Source organism: Podarcis bocagei, assembly GCF_964188305.1.
Source record: "Podarcis bocagei genome assembly, chromosome: 9".
Classification (NCBI taxonomy): domain Eukaryota; kingdom Metazoa; phylum Chordata; class Lepidosauria; order Squamata; family Lacertidae; genus Podarcis; species Podarcis bocagei.
The window spans coordinates 30275495-30300172 of record NC_138134.1 but is presented as its reverse complement, the minus strand read 5'-3'; the positions used below and the strand labels follow the sequence as shown (position 1 = coordinate 30300172).

General features: G+C 38.0%; 2 protein-coding genes across 23 annotated transcripts in view; one reads left to right on the top strand and one right to left on the bottom strand.

The window, feature by feature from the left end:
* TENM3 (teneurin transmembrane protein 3) overlaps positions 1 to 24678 on the top strand; it is a 1319439-nt gene that overhangs the window by 116897 nt on the left and 1177864 nt on the right. The window lies entirely within an intron of this gene.
* Positions 1 to 24678, bottom strand: part of LOC308595145 (uncharacterized protein) — a 374091-nt gene that overhangs the window by 203769 nt on the left and 145644 nt on the right. The window lies entirely within an intron of this gene.

Genomic DNA, 24678 nt, shown 5'->3' with positions numbered 1-24678 from the left:
AATGGCAACATCTAGATTTCCCCAGTAACAGCCCGCCCCTGCTTAAAGGATGGCCAAACCATTTGCCTAGTAACAGTGAGGTGTCTTGTCAGCCCCGCCCGCAACCTGTGCTCTCCATGAGGGAGAACACACTGTATCATCAGAAAACAAGGAATTATAAGTGTACGAGAAAACTGCAGCATAGCACACATTAGTACACTTGATCCAAAATTTGATCTTGAATGACCTCTATCGCTCATTACGTACTGAGTCCAGATCAGCTATTACCTATTATTTAATGCTATTTTGAAATCCCAGGGACCAAAATTGTTGTTTATTGAACTGGTAGAACATTTCAACCTACCAAGTCGTTCATTCTGTTTGCTGATCTTATGGTTGCTATCAGGGAAGAAAGGAATTTGACAGGGAAACTCCAGTGTGAAACTGCTGAATTACAAATTATGAAAAGCTCTGTTCATTTGGTTCTGAATAGGTGCAATGGTTTCCTATCCCACTACTGTACAGATGTTAATTTACTCATCAATGCTAATATGATTGTGCTGTCACCAATCACTGCTATTCGAATTGTATTGCAACAGGTGTACTGCATTTCAGTGCCATTTAACACCAACCTTTACATTTCCCCCCTCTCTCATCTGACACATATGAAGTGAATGCTAGTTCAAAAAAGTTTATGCCAGGTTTGTTAGCCTTAAAGGAGCCCTAGACTCTTTCTTTGTTTTTATCTTGTTAGAAGTAGCTGAGGATCCTGCATAATCAATGCAGGATAAAGCAAGACCTAATTTAATGTCCATTCACTTTCTTACCAATCTGGAAAATTCTGCATTAATTTTTTAATGTGTTATTTTATTTGGCTGTTGATGCCGTTTTATAGATCTTGTTTTTTACTGTCTAATTCAATTAACACTGAGAGAAAAACGGGATACAAAATCGTTGGGAGAAAAAGCATAGTCACTCATTCCGTCTTGATACCGAACATGCTTCCATATTCTATACTAATGTAAATTAGGGTAGATTTTAATAACTTAACATTCATAGTTTATTCAGATAAACAGGTTGTATCGTTGTTGTTTTTTTTAAAAAAAACCAAGAACTTGTGTATTCTGCTTCTACAGAATTGATTTGGGTGGGGAGCATAGTGCTCAGAAGTATTTATGTTAGCTTCTTCCTGTCTTATTACAGTTTTCAGTACAATAAAACGAAATTGTAAATGCTTCCGTGCATACCCACCAGTTGTGCATAAGATTAAATTCTCACAGACAATTACTTGTTTGTTCCGTGCTATATGCTTTCTGGCATTTTTATTTAACTAGTGTAAATATTGTGTTCCATAAAATTCTGTTTTTGAGTTTGGCTGCCTTGCTTCCTAAATTTATATAACATTGTACTTGTAAAAGCTCTATACACTCATTAACTTGTCTTAAGAAGCAGCTTAAAATATCTTTACACATATCTAGGATAACATGGATCAAAATAGAGACATTTAGTTTATTGACTTAATATTGAAATTTTGCTAGAGTGCTTTCCAAGTCAGTAATTGCAGTCTCTCTGGAAAGTATATGGCAGTATATTGATCCAAGATCCATCACTCACATCTAGTCAGCCACAGGAGCATATTGACTATAACGCTGGAATCTAGCAGGTAGAAAGCATTAGAAACCTTGTGCTTTCTTTGTGTCTTTGCACTTCTTGTTTACCATTACAGCTGTGTGTGTTACTGCTTCTCCATGGGGTGGCAAACGGATAATTTCATTTAATAATGTTTTATGAAACATTTGTGCTTATTGAGTAAAATGAGCTCTGTTCAATTAAAGTCACATTACTTAGTCTTACATATACCCTGGAGATATTGAAATCCAAATCGGAAGAGATTTAGAATTGCATTTCAACCAACCCGTGCTATAAAAACATATTTGATAAAACAACATTTTAAAAAACTGTAAACCAAGGCTAAAATACGAGACAAACGTAGTGTGAATGTGCATGCATGTAAGCGCGCGCGCACACACACAGATATAAAGTCTCTTCTTGTATCATCATAGGTATGTACAATTCAACCATTAAAATCTAGATATTTTTAAAGTAAGAAATAGTGAAATGGGAAATTTTAGATAATGAAGAATGCTGAAGAAATCAGTAAGCAGAGTGTATGTTTTTTATACAGGTCTCTATCACACAATGCAAGTCTGCACATTTGAGATTCACCAGCACTGTGTTTGTGACTTTATAATGTAAGTAACAGGCCACAATAAAATGTATTCCATTGAACACTGCCTCGTGTTTCTTTTTTTCTTCAAATCCAAGGACATCTAATGTCTATCATTATAAGTTGTGGAACACATATTGGATTCTACCTTTAGACAGCAAGGTATAGTGTCAATATATTCACAAGACTTTGTTTAACAGTAAGTAGTTTTTGAAGAGCTCTTATGTAGCTTTTGTGTATGAATATGAATACGTTGCTGACTGACAATTCAGTTTCAAAGTGGATACTATCCTAGATCAAATTAAGACAGCATTATCCAACCAGCACTTCTTTAATTCAGTTCTTAGGTTCAAATAAAGCTTTGCTTAAACTGGGTGAGAGTCCTAGGAAAACAAATTTGAAAACAAGTGACAACACATAGCCAATATGCTCTTAATTATTGAGCTGGCCGTGGTTGAGCCACTGTACCATAGTGGCCAGTTTTTATCATCCCCGTAAAGACTCCCCACACCAGCCATAAATACCCAAGGCAGTAATAAAAATTGTCAAACTGAAAGCAGTCTGGTGAAACAGTCTGCATGGTTAGGTAGCAGTGCAACATTAAAACAACCAGACAGGCAGATAAATAAAACTCACCTGTACCAGCACAGAAGGAAGCAGTCAAGGCTTGGGATGGTAACTGTTGCCTCTTCCTGCTCAGTCCTTTCTTATTTTGGCTTATAAACCTCTATGGCCCTATTCTTCTTTTACATACAATTGGAGGGTAGCCAAAACTGGATTTCTGTGGTAGCTTTATCAGGATTTTCTTTACCATTTTCCCAGACAGTGGCTGATGGAAAATAGTTTTTTTTTTAAAAAAAAAGGATACTTGACTTTATTCCAGTGTTCAGTATTAGCAAAAAAACATTATCAACCATTTCAGTTGAAACATGCTCTTTCTTTGCAATGAAGGTTTTTGTTCAGATGCAGAAAAGCATTGTGAGAGGGAGACTATTGGTTTATTTTTAATTATGTATTTTGTGTTCACATTTTGTATTCTTATGTTGCGAACCATCTTGTGATCTTGAAAGACTGGCATACAAATTTAATAAATAATAATAATAATTGTGTTGGCAAAAAAGAAAGTTAAACAAAATAAAGGTAGATAGTATGAGCTCTTCAAACTGCACGAGTTCCTGAGAGAACAGCTTGCCGTGCAAAGATTTAATTTTAATTTGTTCCTTGGATTTCAGTATTATGTTTGGAAATAAAAGCAGCTAGCTGTGCCAAGTGTCCATAAAAACCCAGTAAATACATAAATAACTGCACCCAGATCAGATGGTCTATACCAGTGGTTCCGAATTGGTGGTCCACGGACTCCGGGGGTTCCGTATAACCCACTCACGAGTTCTGTGGCACATACCTGTCAATTTTCCAGGACAGGTGGCCCAGTATTGCACTGGAACATGTTGGAGGGTATGGTGGCACCATTCACCTAAAAAAAACTACCACAGAGATATCAACCTTTTCAAATGACCTGGAATTTGAAAAGCAGGAGGTCCATGGTACTTAGCTAATTGGAAACCACTGATTTATATCATCAAAGCTGATTGACTTGCAGCGATGGCAGCATCCTCAATGCCAACCACTCCAATGTAACCAATTCTTCTTAAAATGGGTGTTGCATAATTCCTATGACTTTTTGATTATTTAAATCTCTCATGGGTCTTGGGTCATGAGTAGGTGACTGCAAAGAGCCCTGCCTTTCATAATCTCATCATTATATTGTGGACATTGCTTGAACCCACCAAGTATGCCAGGTTAGTACAATGAAAAGTTTATTTCCAATGTAGGTGCTTTAAAAGTAATAGTGTATGTTGGATATGCATATATGCCTGGCACTTATAAAGTTTATTTCGGTTCCAGTTGCACATTTTGACAGCTTGAAAAGTGAGGAGTTTAATTAGAAAGTGCCTGGAGGCTGTGACTGATAGTAATAAATAACAGGAGCCATATAATTCTGACCTTATCAGATTTCTTTGGACAAATATACTTTCACCCTACACTAACCGATACTTGTAATTTCATGTGTGCTAAAAAAATATATGAGTTACATATTGATTTGAGGCAGAAATTCTCTTTGAAATAGCAATATGTTAGATGTGAACAATAAGATTTCTACAAGCTGCTATATATATTTTGAGAAAGGAACAGATAGCATGGCTTTTCAGGACTGCCATATCACTGTAAATACAAAACATGCATATATATATATATATATATATATATATATATATATATATATATATAAAATTTTCTTGCGATAAAAATCTGCACTAGAAAACCTGTAACTACTCATTTGAGCTAAGACATGGGTGACTCTGTCAAATGGGCTGGAGGACCAAATTATTTGTTTAGCCTATATTTTTCTACTACCTCTGAAAACCACAGAGTGGTTTTCATTGTCTTTCACTAGCCCCTATATTATCTTCACAAAAGCCCTGTCTGACAGATGATGGTTATTGGCTTCACATCTGAGCAAAACTCATCTCCTCTGTCCTTCTCTGACATAGTCCACCAGACTATTAAAACAAATCACCTTTGTTAATAATTACACAATTAGAGATGTACAAATACAGTCTTGAAGTCATCGAACATCAGTGCCCATGAAATTTTATGTCTTCGGGAAAAGGACCTTCTGCCATGTTTGCCCCATATCTGACATACAGTATATTATAAACAGTTTAACTTCTATGCAAACTGGAAGTAGCTGTTTGAGCAGATTTCTTCTTCTTCGTTGTATAAGAGCAGCTGAACAGATTATTTTTTGGCTTGCTATTTACATTTGTTCCCTGAAGCTATAGGGAGGTGCCTTTGTGTGATGGAAGTATGATTAGCATGGGTTAATTGCCAGTGCTTCTTTTTCTCTTACCTACTTCTGTTCTGAGCAGAGCAGTTCAAGTTAACTTTTATATCTGATTGCAGGCAAAGCATATTTTTAATGTCCTATTGAACTGTTCCAAGAATTAAAGCTCTGATTATTGTAACTTTTAATCAAGAAATATGACTTGCTTTTTCTGTAGTGGCTGGTGATGGCAATTTGTATCAAATAATTTACTTTTCATAGGTTTCTGTTGCTTCAAATTGTAGTTCTGGGGCATTGTTTTGCTGCTCTGATGAGAATCTTAACTTATAATTCTAGATAAATATTAATGGTGTTTGCTGTTTGTTGCAATCCATTATAATTAGATTATGACCAGGGGGGTTCCAAACCTTTTTAATTGTGGAATTTTCTTCAGCTATATTTCTTAGTAGTCATTTCATTGAATTGTGCTCACTTTCTCCTCTTCTTGTTTTGCTCTCAAGGAAGAAGTCTAGCTCCACATTGTAGCTATGTTTTGCTTCATTTGAAAACATGAATGTTCAATGCTAACCTCTGCTTCTCGCAATTATTGCTTATGTCTAAGTAACATTTTATATAGCTACATAATAATGACTTTTAAAAAATAGAACAGTGTTGTAAATTCAGTTGTACCTTGGTTTTCTTTTTCTTTTTTTCTTTTTTTCAATTTTTCAATTTTTATTATTAAAATAATTCAGCATTAATACAAACATATTGCGAATATACAAGCATACAAACATACATTTCATACAATCCTTAAAAATGTTCAAACATACCTACACTCAATCTCACAGATAATTCCTTTTCCCATCACCATCCACCACCCCTCACCCCACCTTTGTGTTAGACTTCCAGTCTACTCAGTTGCAATTTCTTTCCACTTCTATTGCTTTCTTTCACACACCTTTAACCTAATTTAATGCTTCTTTTTTATTACACATTGTTATCCATCTTATTTAGTATTTTAGTATTTAAAACGGAACTTGTTTATTCTAATAGTAGTTCTGATTTTTCAATATGGTTTTGCAAGTATCCTTTAAACACCTTCCAGTCCCTGTCTATCTTCTCTTTTGAGATCCTTCCAATTTCTCCCATTGTTTTGGATATATTGTAATACTCCAATAATTTGGCAAGCCACTCTGTTTTTGTTGGTATAATACCACTTTTCCAATTTTTCGCAATCAATAGCCTTGTGGCTACTGTTGCGTATAAATATAATGTCTTGTCTTCTTCCTTTAGACTTCCTGGTACTATTCCCAATAGAAAACCTTCTGGTGTTTTCCTAAATGAATATCTGAACATTTTTTTCATTTCGTTATATATTGTTTCCCAAAATTGTTTGATGTTTAAACAATTCCACCATATATGCATCATAGTACCTTTTCCAGTGTTGCATCACCAGCAGACATCGCTACATTTTTTATTCATTTTTGCTATTCTTGCAGTACCTTGGTTTTCAAACGCCTTGAGACTCAAATGTTTTGGCTCCCGAACACCGCTAACCCGGAAGTGAGTGTTCTGGTTTGCAAACTTTTTTTGGAAGCTGAACATCTGATGCCGTTTCCATGGCTTCCCATTGAGTGCAGGAAGCTCCTGCAGCCAATCAGAAGCCATGCCTTGGTTTTCAAACATTTTTGGAAGTCAAACAGATTTCTGGAACAGATTCCGTTCAAGAACCAAGGTACAAATTGTACGTGAAAGCAGCCAGCTTGGCCTGTTTTCTTTCATATCTCCTGTCCTCTTATAAGCAAAGTACCTGATTACATATTACAATAAATATGTTCTTTTAAATCATGTAGTTTTGGTGATAAATATATGTATTGTTATGGAGGTGCAATTGTCATTGGCATCGCAGCAAATAGGGTGGGAAGGTTCAACCTTTTCCTCCATGGTTATAATCTTGCTAAATTGTGCTAAATCATGCTCCCACCTCTGGTGCTGCAATTAGCATTATTGTGATACTATATTTACCATGCAGTAAAAGATTCAAAATTATTAAATATCTCTAACAGATTCTCAAAGAGAAGAGAGTATAAGATGGATGGCTGTTTCTTAAAGGTGAAATGTTGAAGTCACAAATGCAATCAATTCCAACAAGAAATAAAACTGGGAGGCATCTATGAGCCATACAAGAGAAGGAAGAACAAACTAAAATTCCTAAATATTTATATATAAAAATTTGTTCAAGTGGATGCCCAGCTAACAATAATTCTATCTTTTATTACTTTTGGAGAAAATCAGTACCTTAGTCTGTTACAAGATCTTCCTTCTTTCAATAGTCATCAAATTAGTTTAGCAAATATTCTAGACCTACTTGATTTTGAAATTTAGAAGAATTATGACATAGAACAAGGTAGTTTAATATAAAAGTTGTACAAAGGGGGGTGGGTGGCTAGAATACAATCCTGGCTTACTCCATTAGATGTTGAAATGGAAATTGATAGATGACCAGCTACACCACATCTAATTTGCACTGAAGTTTCTGAGTATAATTGTTTTGTGAGATAAAGCAAGGTTTTATCAGTTGAGGTATTTGTTTCCTTGTTCCATAATTGCCTTCTAGATATCAAATCAACGGCCAATTTGAGATATACAATGGCTGCAAATAGTCATTTATTGACAGAAAAAGGAGTAAAGTCCCCCCCCCCCAAGGTATGCTAAAAGAAAACAATTGTATATAGCTGTGTGGCTTTTTTTGAAACTCTGACTATTCTGCTCCTGAAAATACATACTGTTTCAAGCCGATCCACATATTTAGTACAAAGAAAGTTAGCATACAATTTTCCAGTGACAGACAACAAGCTTATTGGTCTATAGTTGGAGGGGTTAGATTTATACCCTTTTGGTGAGCAAGAATAATTATTGCCTCCCACCAGATTTCAGGCACAAAACCGGCTTTATTACTAAAAGCAGAAATAGTGGTCAAGAGGGAAGGAGTGACTCCCAGTGGCACAATTTTTCCTACTGCTACTTTTTCAAAACAACAACGCAGATCGTGTCTGAAGGATAGCACAGAAAACACTGCAAGGCAACAGGCAATTATCATAAGAAGACAAAATGGTGTTTGGAGGGAAAGTAATAGTTCAGTAAATCTAGTCAACGATCTTTAGCTTTGTGTTTAATACTGCACGTATTTATGTATTCTTTGTCATATGATGGCATAAAGGAATATGTTGACTTGTAAATTTTTAATATTTTCCCAAGTTCATTGCTTTTGAGAATACTTGGCCTGGGTTTTCAGTCTGATTTAAGACTCATGTATGAAACATCTGTGTAGCGCGGGAAACATAGCAGTTGAGCAGCAAATGCGTGTCTGTGAAAGTGGTTCTCAGAATATTCTATTACTTTCCTAATCTATTATGGATGAAATGTCAGATTCATCAGTGTTCACATCATCTGCTTGCATAGCAGACTTCCATGTCATACCTGATTATAGAAGTTGCACCTTGGGTGTAATAGCTGTCAAGATAGGGACCAACTTATATGTACTACTCCAATTAGTCACATAAATCATGCAGTGGACATTTTCAGAAATAACACCTTTTTAAACAAACTTGACAACCATGAGCAGATGTAGAACCCTCACACTGTCATTGCACTTTTGACATAATATCCCTCAGTTATTTGCTTTCACATGAATACAATGTGTTCATGTTTAGAAAGAAGACCCAAAAATCTCCCACAAATTGTCAGATTAATTGTTTGTCCTCAAATCTACAAAGTGGGATTCTCTCTCAATGTTTAGTAGTTAATTAGTACGGTAATTATATACCTCCTTCCATCCATAGATCAACAGTGGTTCAAAACATGAAAATACAAGATAAAAAAAACACAAAATAGATAATAACAGAAACAAAGCAAAACCAACCCCCCCTCCAAACAGCACATTTAAAAGGGCATTGGATGTCAATCAGCCAAAGGCCCGGTTGAATAGGAACCTGGTATCTGAAGGTGCCAGCCGAACCTCCATGGAGAGAGCATTCCACAAGCTGGAAGCCACTGCAGAATAGGCCCATTCTTGTGTTGCTACCCTCCAGACCTCTTGTGGAGGAGGCACATGAAGAAGGCCCTTAGATTATTATCTCAGGTTCAGAGAAGGTTCATATGGAAAGAGGTGGTGATTGACGTATTACAGTCCTGAGCCGTTTAAGGCTTTATAGGTCAAAACCAGCATTCTGAATTGGGCCTGTGAGCTAATTGGCAGCCACTTGCAGTTGGACCAGGATCAGTATAATATACTCAAACTGTTTTGCTCAGTGAGAAACCAGGCTGCTGAGTTCTGCACCAGCAAGTTTCCAAATGACTTTCAAAGGTAGCCCTATGTATAACACATTGCAATAATCTAACCTAGAGGTTGCCTGAGCATAGACAACAGAAATTAGGTTATCTCTGTCCAGGAGTGCAGCCAGATCACCAGCTGAAGCTGATGGAAGGCATTCTATGCCACTGAGGCCACCTGAGCCTCAAGTGACAGCAAAGGATCCAGAAGTACCCCGAAGCTGCATGCCTGCTCCATCAGAAGCAGGCAACCTCCAAGCTTTCTGGTCTAGAGAACCACCCACTAACAGTGCCTCAGTCTTACCAAATTGAGTTTCAGTTTGTTGGCTTTCATCCAGTCCATAACTGAGACAAGGCAACAGTCCAGCACATGCACTGCCAGACCTGCAGAAGTAAAGGAGAAGTTGAGCTGTGTGTCATCAGCATATTGATGACAACGTACTCCAAACCTCCAGATAATCCCACTCAGCGGTTTCATGTAGATGTTAAACAGCATAGGGGATAAAATCAAATTCTGAGGAACCCCAAACTTAATAGAAAATATCTGGTTCCCAGCCATTTGCCTCTTTTTAACTTTTCGTGTTTCTGGGCTCTATCAACCCATACAACTCTCTGTGGAATGAAAAGAAAAGGGATAACAATGCCCATTCTTGAAGCCTTACCAAGATTAGGTTCACAGTTCTACTCTCCAGACCCATTGTACCCAATAACAGGCATATATAACTCCCATACATTTTGGCATCTCTTAATTAAATGCTTTCAATTACCCACTTGAACTGGTGATAAATGTATGGTGCCAGTCAGTTAATAATCTTAGAAAACAATTGGTAAATCATAACTGAAATAAACCTCAGGCATACTTGTATCTCAGCTGGGTATGTTAGCATTGTATCCTTTACACACAGTTATAATAACAAATAATAAATAAATATCTAATCATCTGTAATTTTTAAAATGGTAACTACTAATAACAGAAATTGAAGTTTGACAGGAAAATTTCCCCCTGTTGTTTCACTGATTCAGCTGCCAAAGCTGTTGTGTGACTAGCCAATGCTTCATGAATTGAAATATGAGGTGTGAGAAATCTCAAAATACAAAGGCAGACTAGGCTCTCAAAACACATTTCTCCTACCCTTTCCACACATTCAAAATGTTTGTTTGAATGAACACAGACATACTCAACGAGCACAAGTTCCCAGCGAAGAAAAATTGTCATTATTAAGAATATGAGCCCTGCAGACTTCCTCCCACTACAAATGGATGACTTCAGCATTTTTCACCCACTCCGTTCAAAGGCATGAAAGTCTGTTTTGTAGCTGTTGAAGTCAAAACAATAACAATGATCTGTGAAGAAAATGCACAAAAAAATACCTAACATGCAAAATAGCAATATTCAAACGTCACTCAGCCACAAAGCCCAGAGGGTGATCTTGAGCCACACACTGTATTTCTACCTTATTTCCTTGTGGCATCACATATGTCAACTTAGCTTCTTGGAAGGATGTGGGATGAAAATATAATGCAATAAATAATCATGCACGAACCAATGGGCAAAATGGGTAACCTTTGGTCAGTCAGGATATATTGGTTTAATGTATTTCTAGATCACCCAGGAGAGAAGAACCAGAATACTATGCTGATGATCATAAAATCATTATACTTTTGACAGAGTAAAAAAAATAAAAAAATTCAATGAGGCTCTAGTATAAAATATTGAAATCAACAAATTCAACTGTACTGTATTCGGTTCAGAATTACTATTGGAATTCTTAGCATTCATTTCCCAAAATACAGCATTATGGCAGTAACTGCTGTTGAGGACAGATCACTTAGTTCTCTTGCTGTACATATTTGAGCTCTGCATAGAAATGCCATAGATCTGTAACTATCACTTGCGTTTCTAGCTCACTATTTATAAAGCATAATTGGCCAATGAAGAATAACAATTTATGTACCTAACAAAGTGGAATCCAAACCACAAAAGTGTATGCCACAATAAATCAATTAATCTTTAAGGTGCCACAAGATTTTTATATTCAAGTACAAATATAACTGCGACAAAATATTGCAATGTGTTCTCAAGTCCAATCAGGTGAACTCCTGCTCAGTTCTAGCCAGCCATGCTTTCCCTCAAGACACTCGCTACCTGCCCCCATTTTCTCTTTTCAATTTTCTGTGGCTGTTGAGAAGGCTCAATCCTTCTAGGGATGCATTTGGATTTCATTGCCCCTCTTCTGTAACTTTTCAACAATTTTTGTACTTCTCCAAACATGAGTTCCCCAGAGAAATCTCCCATTGGTTTCTCATTTTAGCTCCAATCCAACCAGTGCTATCTGAGTTTACTATCAGAGGGACTAATAAATAATATCCAGTGTTTCATGATAATATAGGATGTTATACCTAAGAGTCTTTGCCTACATTAACTTAAAATACTTGGCTTTAAATCACACAATTTTTTTGCGTAACATGGAAATGTCTGTTTTTATCATACTCTACATATAATTTTACCTTTACATATAATTTATTGCACACTTCAAAAATACACAACACAGGGGCTTACAGAATTAAACTGCTGTGTAAAAAATTATGGACTCATTTTATTTAATTTCCTCACAGTTTGTAATGCAACAGTTTTCTACAAAACAAACAAATCACAAATTTCCTGGGAAATTTCCTGGCTGGCAGGCAGTTGTTGAACTCCATTGACATAGATAATGAAGATGCATGTACAGGATAGAGAGATCAAAGGTTCAATTAAGATAATGTGGACATCTCATGTATATCATACATCATGCATGTGTCATCTTTGCTATGGTGTTACAATCACATAGCCTCTAAATTTGAATTGAATTTGAACAAAACATGAATGATGTGCACCCAAACAGAGTGCATAGCAGTTCTGTTGATGCCAGCTACTCCTAAATTTCCATCTTGTCTCTTGCTCTCCTACTGGTTAATGAGATGACTGCTGAAGAATTTAGCAGTTTATGCATTGGAAAATCTGTTACGCTGCCAATGAACCATTGTCTCCCACCTGCTCCAGCCATATCTCCCAACAAACATCTGAGCACAAGAAGAGGCATATTTGCCAACAGAAATAACACTTTAAGTCTTATTTATTTATTTCTCATACAGTAAATCAACATGTGAGCACATTTTCCCCCCTACTTTACCAAATACCTTCAAGTAATATTAGAAATTCAGATCTTATATTTCAGTTTATAATCCTGGCGTAACTGTGTTTCTGTGTTTTGCTGTATCTGAAAAAACAGAGAGCAGTGTGGGGCAGGAAAGGGTGCAGTATAAAGTGGGATAGTCATTCTTTAAATTTTAATGCTAACCTGAAAGTGAATATACCAATTTATGCATTTTTTTTGTAACACATACATGTATTTTCAGTTTAGTAGCAAACAAAAATACGAATTTCTTATATGTACGGTAGGTTTTCTTAGAGGCAGTTGATCTAGCTATCCCGTTTAGCTTAGCTATCTTTTACAGGTTTTTTGGCACACAATTGGGGGTGAGGTAATCTTGAATTGAAAACAATTTACCATGTAAAATTTCCCAGAATACTTATGGAATTGAAATTTACCTGATTGTTATCACAGTGAGAGATAAATGGTGGTGAAACTGTATGGGGTAGAGCTTTTGACCTATGCCAGCTGTTTGGCACAGTTCTAGGATGCTGATATGTTAGGTTTTGATGGATTATTTTTGTTTAATAATAATAATAATATATTTCTACCCCACCTATCTGGCTGGGTTTCCCCAGCCAGTCTGGGCAGCTTTCAACAGAACATTAAAAACAGAATAAAACTTCAAACATTAAAAACTTCCCTAAACAATGCTGCCTTCAGATGTCTTCTAAAAGTCAGATAGTTGTTTATTTCCTTGACATCTGATGAGAGGGCGTTCCGCAGGACGGGTGCCACTACCGAGAAGGCCCTCTGCCTGGTTCCCTGTAACCTCACTTCTCACAGTGAGGGAACCACCAGAAGGCCCTCGGAGCTGGACCTCAATGTCTGGGCTGAATGATGGGGGTGGAAACCTTCAGGTATACTGGGCCGAGGCCGTTTAAAATTTAAGGGTTAGTCTGGTAATAATTCTCATTCTGAAGTCACTTTTTTTTTTGCCATTGATTTCACTGGCAGCAAATTTACACCCAAGAGTGGCATTAGCGGTTGGTATGGCCAGACACCTGCCAAAGGTGATAGGCTCCAAGCAGGCCCATTATTCATTGACAGAGAAGCCACCACCTGCATTTCAGGGTAGTCAGTTTAGGCCATCTTAACTAGCGCCTTCCAAAATGTGGAACCATCACTGATTGCATACATTGCTCTCCTTTGAAACCACATTTCATCTTAGTAGGGAAGTAGATTAAAAATACTGTAAATTCTTAAATATATATTATGTAGTAAATTTCCATTATCATTCTCACACTAGGGCCACTTTTTATGATTCATTAGTGAACAAAGACAAGTCTGAGATGATGATGTTTTATTGGTGAACAGAGATTACACTACTCTTGGGCAGGGAAGGAAGAAAAATGCAAGATTGAACAAAAACTGTCAAAGTATATGTTTTATGTACTAAACATTCAATAGTGTACTATAGAAGCGAACAGTTCATAATTTTATCAACACATTTAGGAAGCTACAAAATGTGGCTTTATGATTTATGCGAGTGAGATATTTTAATTAACTTTATGGATAATTTTTCTTTTTAAATACAGCAGACGACATTTCCGCTATATGATTAGCAATAAGGATGTTTTATGAATACTAATTTTATATGGTGGCATACTATTTGAACAAGCTATTGATGATGATGATGAATTTTGTTATATCGCAAAATGAGGAAGTTCAAATGATGCAAATTTTCAGTAGCAATAAGCTTCCTGCTCTCATCGTAGTAACACAAACTTTCAAGTAAAGTTAAACACCTAATTTTTCATAAAGTGGTGTGATTTTCAACAGAATTAAGACATAACAGATCAATTATATACCAATAGAAATAAGATGGCATTGAATCAATCTTTCTGTAACAGCTATTAAGCCTTTATGGTGGTATTTTTTTTACTCAGGCCATAGCATGCATTCTCCATCAGGATCTGAACGGGCAAAAAGGTATGACCTCCACAGTTGGCAGGTCAATGGCCATTCTAATTGCTTATCTGTTCTGGCTCAGGTAATCTATCAACAGAATAGAATCCAGCAAGTTTCAGACATTTTAGGCCTCCTGGAATTGAGACAACTTTCTTGTTTCCAGGGTCACCAACTCTAAATGTTCAGAAACCTTAAAATAACTTTTTTTATTTGATTGATAGCACTGATCCCTTTCAGGTAAGAAGACATGAGCTTGCTTACCTCTAAAGTGAATTCTGTGGTTAGTCAAGTCTTCTTTTTTCCTTCTCTCAGCTCAGAGAAACATGGCAAAATCAGGCTTCAACCCCAGTCGCTATCACTTCCCACTACACACACGTACGTACATGCTAGATGAAACTTCTTTACATGCACTGCTTTGGGGGAAAAACATATCTATGCTTATATTTCAAGCAGTGTGCAGGTCTTATTTTATTGAAAGTGTTATGGACATGCTGGTAGACTTAAAAATAATTGAAAATGGATTCAAGGCTGTTTCATCAACAGTTAGTTACAATGAAAAAGTGTCAGGCTTGTAGATCATAGAATCATAGAATCATAGAATCATAGAATCATAGAATCATAGAGTTGGAAGAGACCACAAGGGCCATCGAGTCCAACCCCCTGCCAAGCAGATGCCTAGAGCTCCATGAGAACTCAAATACCCCAACAAAGCATTGGCTTCCCTGCTTCTTAAAATATTGGAGGCAGCACCATTTATATAATGACAATGCAATATGCTCCTATCTGGATAGGGATAGCCTAATTTCTGTTGTCTGTGCTATATATTGGTCTCCTTCTGAAGATGGTTCGGAAACTTCACCTGGTGCAGAATTCATGGTAGCAGATTGCAATTGTTAATCTGTTGGAACTGCGGATTCAAGTGAATACTTTTTGTATTGCCAGACTTCAGAACTCAGAGAACTCTATCAGTTGCAGGCTTTGAAAGCAACTGAACTTAGGACTTGGTTGTGGACTTTATCACAGCAAGGACTTCAAAGCAAAGGACCCTCTCTGGATCCAGAGAGAAAAGACTACTTGTAACATCTGTGAAAAGTAATGGTATATGTTGGTGAGGATCTAGTAAATACAACTCTGCTAAACAGTTGTTTTCTGTGCTGAGCTTAACTGCTTAACTGAGCTTCCATGGTGCATATACCCAACACCCCAACAGCCCACTCTCTCTCTCACACACACACACACCCCACAGCCAATCAAAGCCTGCCAAAGCCCTCCAGATTCTCCAATCCCACACCTCCACAAATCACTGCTGCCCAACGAGTTTGGGGGGACGGGACCCAAGCTTGTCTTCATTCATGCTTTTTGTTTTCTCGCTACGAATTTTCAGCTGTTGAGAAAGCAGCTATTGATAAAGGTGAGCACCAATAACCGATTTGCCAGATACTTCTCAAGCTTAAAGCAATGATGTTTAATAATAATGTTTAATAAATGTAATAATTTTATCTACTGAAAGCTGTATTTTTCATTTCTTTAGCAGAACTTTGATCTCTTGTACATCACTTCATTATCTAGTAGACAACTATATAAAATAAACTTTTAGATGAAATGGGGAGTTAAAATGTGAATTAAAATAAATAAATTAAAATAAATCTTATGTATGCAAACAGTTTATTGTTGTAGTTTAATATTATCTTGTTTATACTTAGCTAAGAGCAGGTGATAGAACCATTACAAAAATAGCTACCCTGATGACAGTATTTGAAATTATGTGATTCAATGAGACATGAAACATGCTATGAATCATGTGTTAAATATAATTTTGAAACATGTGTTCCTCCTTATAGAGCAAGACTTCTGTCTTTTCAAAATATTATGAAGCTTGTAATTGTTTGGATATATCTTCCACACCTTGTGTGCTTTTGAATAATCACACACATCACACTTTATCTATCCACCTGTGGTAATTATATTTCATTTGGTTAAGTTCCTAGTATACATTTTAATTTGGTATGACATTTCTTAATTCCTCCCCTACAGTGTTTATTGTTCATTATCAGCTTCTATCAATAGCATCAGCACAATGCAGAAATATTTCCCTTATTTAATAAATTAGGAAACAAGGATGGATGTGGGAACTGGTTTTTCAAGAAACATACATATAACCCTGTCAATGTTCAAAGTGCCTTACAAAACCTGCCCCACTTGGGTAATACAAAATAAAACAAAAAACCAAACATAAAGCAGACTTGCACAAAAGATAATACAAGGTCCGGGAGCAAACGTAAGTGTCCAGCGACCCACCTCCGGTGGAGTTGTGGGCATACTAATGCATCAGCAAAGTAACAGCAAGAAGTGAGGCAGTGGAGGCATTGGCGTCGCAAAAGCTTCCTTTATTTACAAATCAAAACAACAAACATGGCTAGTGTGAGCAGCAGCTTCACATGTCTGCTCTGTCCGAAAGCAACGAACAAAGAGAAAAAGTACAAAAGCACATACGACTGGTTCTGTTCCCACACTCACAAAGGAATGTAAACAGTGTATCACGAGATCCAACAGCAATGGAGAATGAAAATTCTAACAAGAGGCTTGACTCCACACATAACTTCTGCCCATGGAGGGGATATTATTTTTGCTGATAGCCTTTTTGCTTAAGAAGTTTTAGGGACAGTGTGGGAGATGGCACCGGGGGCTGTAAGTGAAAAGATTAAGTTGGCTTACTTAGTACCTTCATTACATATCTTTAGATGCCAAGCAAAAACATTTTTCTTCTCCCACTAATTAAACAATCTATGGCCTTTAAAACTGAGGGGTTATTGTTTGTGTTTGTTACTACAGTGGTACCTCTGGTTACGAACTTAATTCATTCTGGAGGTCCGTTCTTAATCTGTAACCATTCTTATCCTGAGGTGTCCTTCCACTAATGGGGTCTCCTGCTGCACACACCTCCGGCATGAGATTTCCTGGGGCAAAGTTTGCAACCAGGAGCAGCTACTTCCGGGTTAGCAGAGCTCGTAACCTGAAGCGTTCGTAACCAGAAGCGTTCGTAACCAGAGGTGCCACTGTATGTTACATATTTTTGTCTTTTTATATTGTAAACTGCCCAGTAATTCTTGGACGAAGGGCAGTATAAACATTTAATTAACAATAACAGTGTTTTCTGACAGAATGGATTCCCATATAAGTACAAGGTTAAAACAGAGAAGTAGTAAGCAGAATAGAGCACAAAGAACCTTTTTAAATATTAAAGCCAAATTAATCCACCGCAAAGTATAATTATTTGTATTAATAATTTTGTGTTCATAGCACTTTGTGGAATCAAAGTTGAAGCTCACTGTGATTCACATTAAAGAGCTCGTGGACATCTTCAGTGGCATCAGCAATATGAGGAAGGAAAGTGATGCAGATAAAATCCTCACAAGTCTTCAAAGATTAGATTGAAAGGCAGTGCCTCTGATCAGCCTAACTCTCCCTTGTTCTCTCTCTGATCAGTAGATTCACAAGCTCCCCAGCTTTTTGGCAGATGTCTCTGTATGCAGTAGAACAGCTGCTGGATATCTGGCCATATAAGCACAGATGACTAATATATGCCAATTCCCTATTAAACCACGTTTGAAATCCTACACAAAGTACAATGTGGTTTTTTTCAAATTATGTCATGGGGATAAATAGCTATTGAACTTTCTTCCATGGGAGTAACCATTTGACACTTGGGCATAACTGCCACCTTTTCTGCTCCTTTATGATGGATATGAAGCTAAAGAATGGCAGAAAAGGATTTAAATTCTTTGACACGCTGAGTCTCTACATGGTATTTCTTACCGTGCTGATCAAAAGATTGCACAAATATTTCAAAAATATTGCACAAATGTTATGGAATTCCTCATTGGCTCAGTTAGGGCTGGTGTTGTGGAGAAAGACTGTAGCTCCACTCAACAGAATGAGCTGGATGGTTCCAAAACACGGCAGGACTGACTATTGCAGCTGTTTCTATGCATTTTGAGCTTCACTGAGAGTTCCTTTAGTGCAATGTGTCTGTGTGACAGTGTGTGAGTATTGGATGGATGGTGGCATTTATGTCATATGAAGGAGCATTTCAGAGTACAAGGAAGAATGTTCTTGTGAATGTTTACTGTTGTACATTATGTATTTTTTCTTTTAATATTTTGTTCTAAACTGCCCAGAAAACATAAATACTATTAGATGATCCATGATGATAATAATATAAATAATATGCCTAACAGTTGTGTACAAGGGCTTACTATCTAGCCTTTTGAGTATTTTATCAGTCTCCCTCATCTGTACTATGGGATTAATACACACACACACACACACACACACACACACAATGTACTTAGGTTTAATTGTCTTTTTTTGTACAAGTGACATCATCAACTTCAGTATTTACTATCTCTGAAATAAGACAAATGCATTCCACAATAACTTAAAAACTATGTACCTAATTAATTTGGTAATAATCAGCTATATTGAGCAAGTGAGACTTGAATAAATATTCATAGGATCATAGGATCAGGTTACACCAGGAGGGTTTATGTGTGGTGGTTGGGTGGGATGAGACAAGCTTCTTGCAGACTTGATGTGTTGTGCTGGGGATACAATGAGTTTTGGAGCAGAAGCAGTTTGTTGTTTCTTAAGTTAGAGACTTGAGATCTGGTTTACACATTTTGAAGAAGACTGTTTAAGGCTGTTTAAGACTATTATGTCCAGAGTCTAAAAAGACCTAACCACTAAACTGCCACTTCTCACATTACTTGTTGGGGTAAGAGTCATAACAGTGGTTGACCAACTGCTTTATACTAGGTTAGGTGAACCACTATAGCTTGACTTGGAATAAGACAGCTCCATTTGTTCCAGTGTCCCAGAATGGCTGAAGTTATGGGCTCTTTAAACTGGGTTTAATGGTGGTAGGAAAATACTGTAAGGTATACCACTCAGAGATCTCTAGCTATGGGACAACGCAGAAATAGCAAAAGTAAATAAAATTAGCAAATAATCTCTTTCCAAAACAAACTGTTCAACTGGTTTCTGCTTAATCTTGCATACATAACCTAGACCCTGAAAATCAAATAGTCCTTTCTGGAAAATTCAAACAAAAGCTGTATTGTTTCTAGCTCTAGTAGCAGCAGAGAAAGCCTGGTAATTTATGCACAACATAAGCAAAGGGGATATGAAAACAATGCCCCTTGTGACCACATAAACATTTTACTTTCTAATTCTTATCAGTTCTGCCTGTCCTCAGGCTTTGTTTTCAGCACTGCTTTACATCATAAGGTGAAGCGCATGTTTTTAAATGCTGTAGAAGTCTTTCCTTGAACTCTAAAAACATAGCAATTATTACTTTGCACAAATATATTTTGCTTCTGTAAAACAAAAGCAAAAAAAAATATTATATATTGTATAGCATATAATGTAGTGGTTGAGCTTGGATCCAGTAAGAAGTTGTTTGTGAATTTCACCTTGTACATTCAACCCCACTGTGTTTAAGGAATGCTGGGGCCACCAAGCGGAGCACTCTGCACACACACTGCTGAGTGAATGATCAACACAGTTTTTCATAAACCTAAAGAGGCTTTGTTTTCCCATTCTAAAGCTTGAGCCAAATCTGCTATGCTAGACACTGAAATTTCTCAGCTGTCTTCTGAATCATATTAGCCATATTCACCCACTGTACATCCGTAACAAATCTGTCCTGTCAAAAACTTGCTCATAGCCATAATAATTAACACTATAAGGATGAGTGAACTATCAATGGCTTATAATATACTTGGCTTGCAAATAACCTGAGCCATTTCCCTTCACTTGCTTTGTTGGTGCTCGTTGGTGACAAGGTACTGGCAGGGGCAAGCAATATGAGGGAAGGGAAATACTCCCCACCTTCCTTTCCCTCTCTGGTGCCGATCGGGGGGAATAAGTCTGTAGTTTCCTCTAAAGGAATAATCTTTCCATAAGATACTTACACTGGAGGACGTCTTGGGAGAAACAATATATTTCAAGGGCTTTGGGGGACTTGCATTCTCTTGGTGCACTACTAGGGGCACAGAGAGGGAAGAAGATGGATTTTCTCTCCCCATGGGTGTCTAAAGCCACCAACCAGATAAGTGGGATTTAAGGGGAAGGGTTTGGGAGCTGGGCAGGTGGGATGGAGGGAAAGTAGATAGTTTGAACAAGAATTATTAATGGGATCAAGTTTTAATCTCAGCTGGAGAGGAATTTAAGTCTCCCAATGCTCTTTCTTCGACACATGCCATTGCAACCTTCATACACAAGCCACAGAAATATGACTTTCACTAGGCTCTCTAATGAGCACAACTCCCGTCGCTACTGAGCCCTAATCTACTCTATTGTTGTCCGTCTGGATTTACAGGCAATACCTCAAGAATTATTCAATACTACAATTCTTTGTACAGCTTGATTGGTGGATTAGTGAAATCTTTTGTATCCTTGGACCATTTATCTCAATGTGTGCATGTATATACATATCACACATTATTTTGGGTTGAGGTGAAATGGAGAGGACACTTTTTCATATAAACCACCAGAAGCAATGAAAACACACCTTCTACAAGCTGAAAGTGTTGATGACAGGAGGAGTACAGCAGGCCAGGATGCACCAGCCTGTTAACAGTGGGAATATACAATTAAATCACACACAACACAAGGAGTTTTGGTTCATCATCTTTACAATAGGTATGCATTTCCCCCTTCAGTTCCAATACCTATTCATAGTGGATGTGATACCAGAAGCATGGACTTCACTTTCATTTGGCTTTGTTCTCTTTGTACTCAGTTCTATTGCCATAAAGCTGAATATATATGCTACATATTAATATATTTTGGTGTCTTTTGTATTTTCATGTTGTGAACTCCCTTTGATCTTCATATGAAGGGTGGTATACTGGGGGAGGGAGGTAAAGGACACCTGGATGGATGGTGACTATAGGGTGCGGTGCTCATCTCGCTTTAGACGGAGGGAGCCAGCTTTCCAAGTCATGCGGCCAGCATAACTAAACTGCTTCTGGTGCAACAGGACACCATGACGAGTGCCAGAGCTCACAGAAATGCTGTTTACCTTCCTGCTGCAGCAGTACCTATTTATCTACTTGCACTGGTGTGGTTTCAAACTGCTAGGGTGGCAGGAGCTGGGACAGCAATGGGAGCTCACCGGCATCACACGGATTCGAACCACTGATCTTCTGATCAGCAAGCCCAAGAGGTTCAGTGGTTTAGACCACAGAGCCACCCGCATCCCTGGTGCTACGTCTGTTGTAAAAAGAAATGTGTGGGGAAATGTGTTAAATCCCCCTTTTTTGATGTGCTTTTAACAACAATATCCTGACAGCACTGAACAGTTATCCTTTACCTTGCAATATGATGTTCAAATGACAATTATATTTTCCCAAAAAATCTAGATCAGGTTGCCAATCATTATCAAACCATTCCTTTTCTAACACCTCCCCCTTTTTGTGTGTACACACAGCCCCTTAATCTAAAACAGGCATTCACCATCAATAACAGGCCACACAACAGATAAGCATGGATATAGACCTGGCAACAAGGCAGGTTACCAAAACTACCCATTACAAGATTGACCGATGACAGCCAGAACATTGCAGGTTCAGCCAGCTGCTCCCTTACAAAGTGGCACATGCAATGCCCTCCTGTATTCTACAAAGAAGAAATACTGTATATAAAACAAAAATGGACATATGCGGAATGGAGAAGAAATCTGGTATCCTGCAACTTTCATATCTCTGTAGAAGAACAAACTTCAGCTGAAGTAGTTCATGGTGTGTCAGGGAACTGCCATCGGAGCCAGAGGGAGAGGGAGGGCTCCAGAAGGGTTCCGGAGAGCATCCCGGGAGGGAGAGAAGCAGCACATCTTCTGGGGAAGAAAATCAGCATAACACCAGTGGAGAAGGGGGGCAGATGGGGGAATCGGCATGGTGGCTCCAAGACTCTTCGCCGGGAACCAGTGGGGAGAGCTCGGGTCCTCCGATGCCCACACCCTCCCTGCGCAGAAGGCTTCCGCGCAGGGAGGCTAGGCAGAGACTAAGCGTCAAAGAGCTTCTTTGCTGGAAGAAGTTCAAGAAACGCCCACTAACGGATTCTGCCAGCGATTGAGACAGTCACGGGCGCGTGGCTGTCCAGACAGAAAGGGTTCACTCAGGCAACCAGCCAAGGGTGGCGTTGGTTTACACACAAGCAACCCCTAGAACCATTACATGGTGTATCTTACATCTGTGGAATTCCCTCTTCTACACAACTGTTAAAGATGCAGGGGTCCCATATTCTTTTGCATTGAGACACAAATGCAACATAAAAAATGGCGACACTCAGAAACCATTATAACTATAAGCACTGGCGGAGGAAAAGGAGTTCGGGGGGAGTGCGCTGCCCCGGCAGCCATTGCGGTTGCCCCCCACTCGCGCTAGGCGCCCCACCCCTGCAGGCAGCATGCCCTGCCCCTGTGGGCGGTGTGCCCCACCAATGGAACGCGCACCAGCCTTGCCCCACCTGCTCTCTGCCTCCCCCTTGCCGGAGCATGAAGCTCCGCCACTGACTATAAGTAGTTATTCTATAGCAATTAGCCTTGACTACAGCACATAGCACAAAGGAAAAAGCTTACAGACAAGCTTGGGTTCAGGCAGCTTGCTTTGGTTTAGCTCAGTACACCTTGGGAGTAAAAAGGGCTAAAGAGGACCAAAGTGGCTGCAAGTTTCTCTTCAGCATCCTAGATCCTGCACATTTGTGTAGTTCCAGTAAACCATGTCATCACGCCAGGCCATAATGCTTTTAACATTCCTTCTACTTAACCATTTCCTTTCTACATGGTAAAGCAAATCATCATAATCTGCCTCCAATGCATGCAGGAAAGATTGGAATGAGCTATGAAACAAACCATTGCTAATGAATTTTGTTTACGAAAGACATTTCCATTGGAAGCAAGAGACACATGGCTACCCAGAACCATCTGTTGATATGCAGCCTTAAATGCTATCCAGAAGATAGCCCAGGAAACAGCATTTGAGTTTGACGCAATCTGAGGGAAAATAAGTTTGCTTCAAAGTACCTTTTTAACTACCTCAGAAGCAAACTTTCTCTCAGGATCCTGAAATTTGTGCCCACATTTTTCTTAAATGCTATACTGCTTTGGTACTGAAACACTTTCATACCTGTCATAGGTGTGTGCGTGCGCATACTCATGCATTTGTGCTTTAAATATTGCAGTCAATTCAGTGCTGAGGTTCCTAAAAAATAAATAAATGTATTGGTTTTCCTCTATGCCCTGAAACAGGGCTGTAAATCCTATGTAGTGACACTTTTTAAAAAAAACAACAAGTACAATTGAAAAATGCACAAACCTATCCCTGAGCTGTGAAGTCCAGGATTAAGGAACAATCTTTCAAAAGAAAGCCTATTATTTCTCTAGAATTCAGTAGCATTTTCCTTCACTCTGTTTTTTTTCTTCAGGCCACTACTGCTGCTCTGTCTCTATTTTCCTGTCTTGATTAGATCAGGTTTTTGTTGCTGTTTCCTGCAAAAGCTAGTTTAAATACAATATAGGTTTGAATTATTTAGGTTTGCTAATTGAGTTCTGACTGCCTTTAAGATATGAAACCATAAGGTTTGCTCTGGCTAACTGCAGCCCAATCCCTTTCTTCAGGACTATTCTTGTTTTGCCCATAAGTAAATCCTAATGAGTTCAATGGAACTTATTTACGTGAATAAGCATATTTAAGATTAATGAGAGTGAGGCATGGCTCTTTTGCATAAAAACCTGCAGTTTACATTAAAGGCCAAATCTCCCTCTGTCTATATTATGAGAGCATTGGAAGATTAACATTTTCAGAGAAACATTGAGGCAAATAAATAAATAACCAGTGATATGTTTTAACAGGCTTTCCCTGTTCAGAAATTTCTCCTCATGTAGCAAGCAAAATAAAAGGGAAAAAAATGTGTGATATCCACTGTTAGTAATACCCATTGAAATTAATGGACTTAAGCTATTTATTTCACTGGGTCTACTGTGTGACTTCTATTGAGCATAGTAACATTATGAAGTTAAAGCTATCTACATGCTGTATTAATTTACAAGTAAGAATTATACGGTTATATAAACTGCTTGGTTTGTTAATAATTGTAATTGAAGGAGGCAAAAGGTTGTTAATTTATTTTTGAGGCCTGAGAGATAC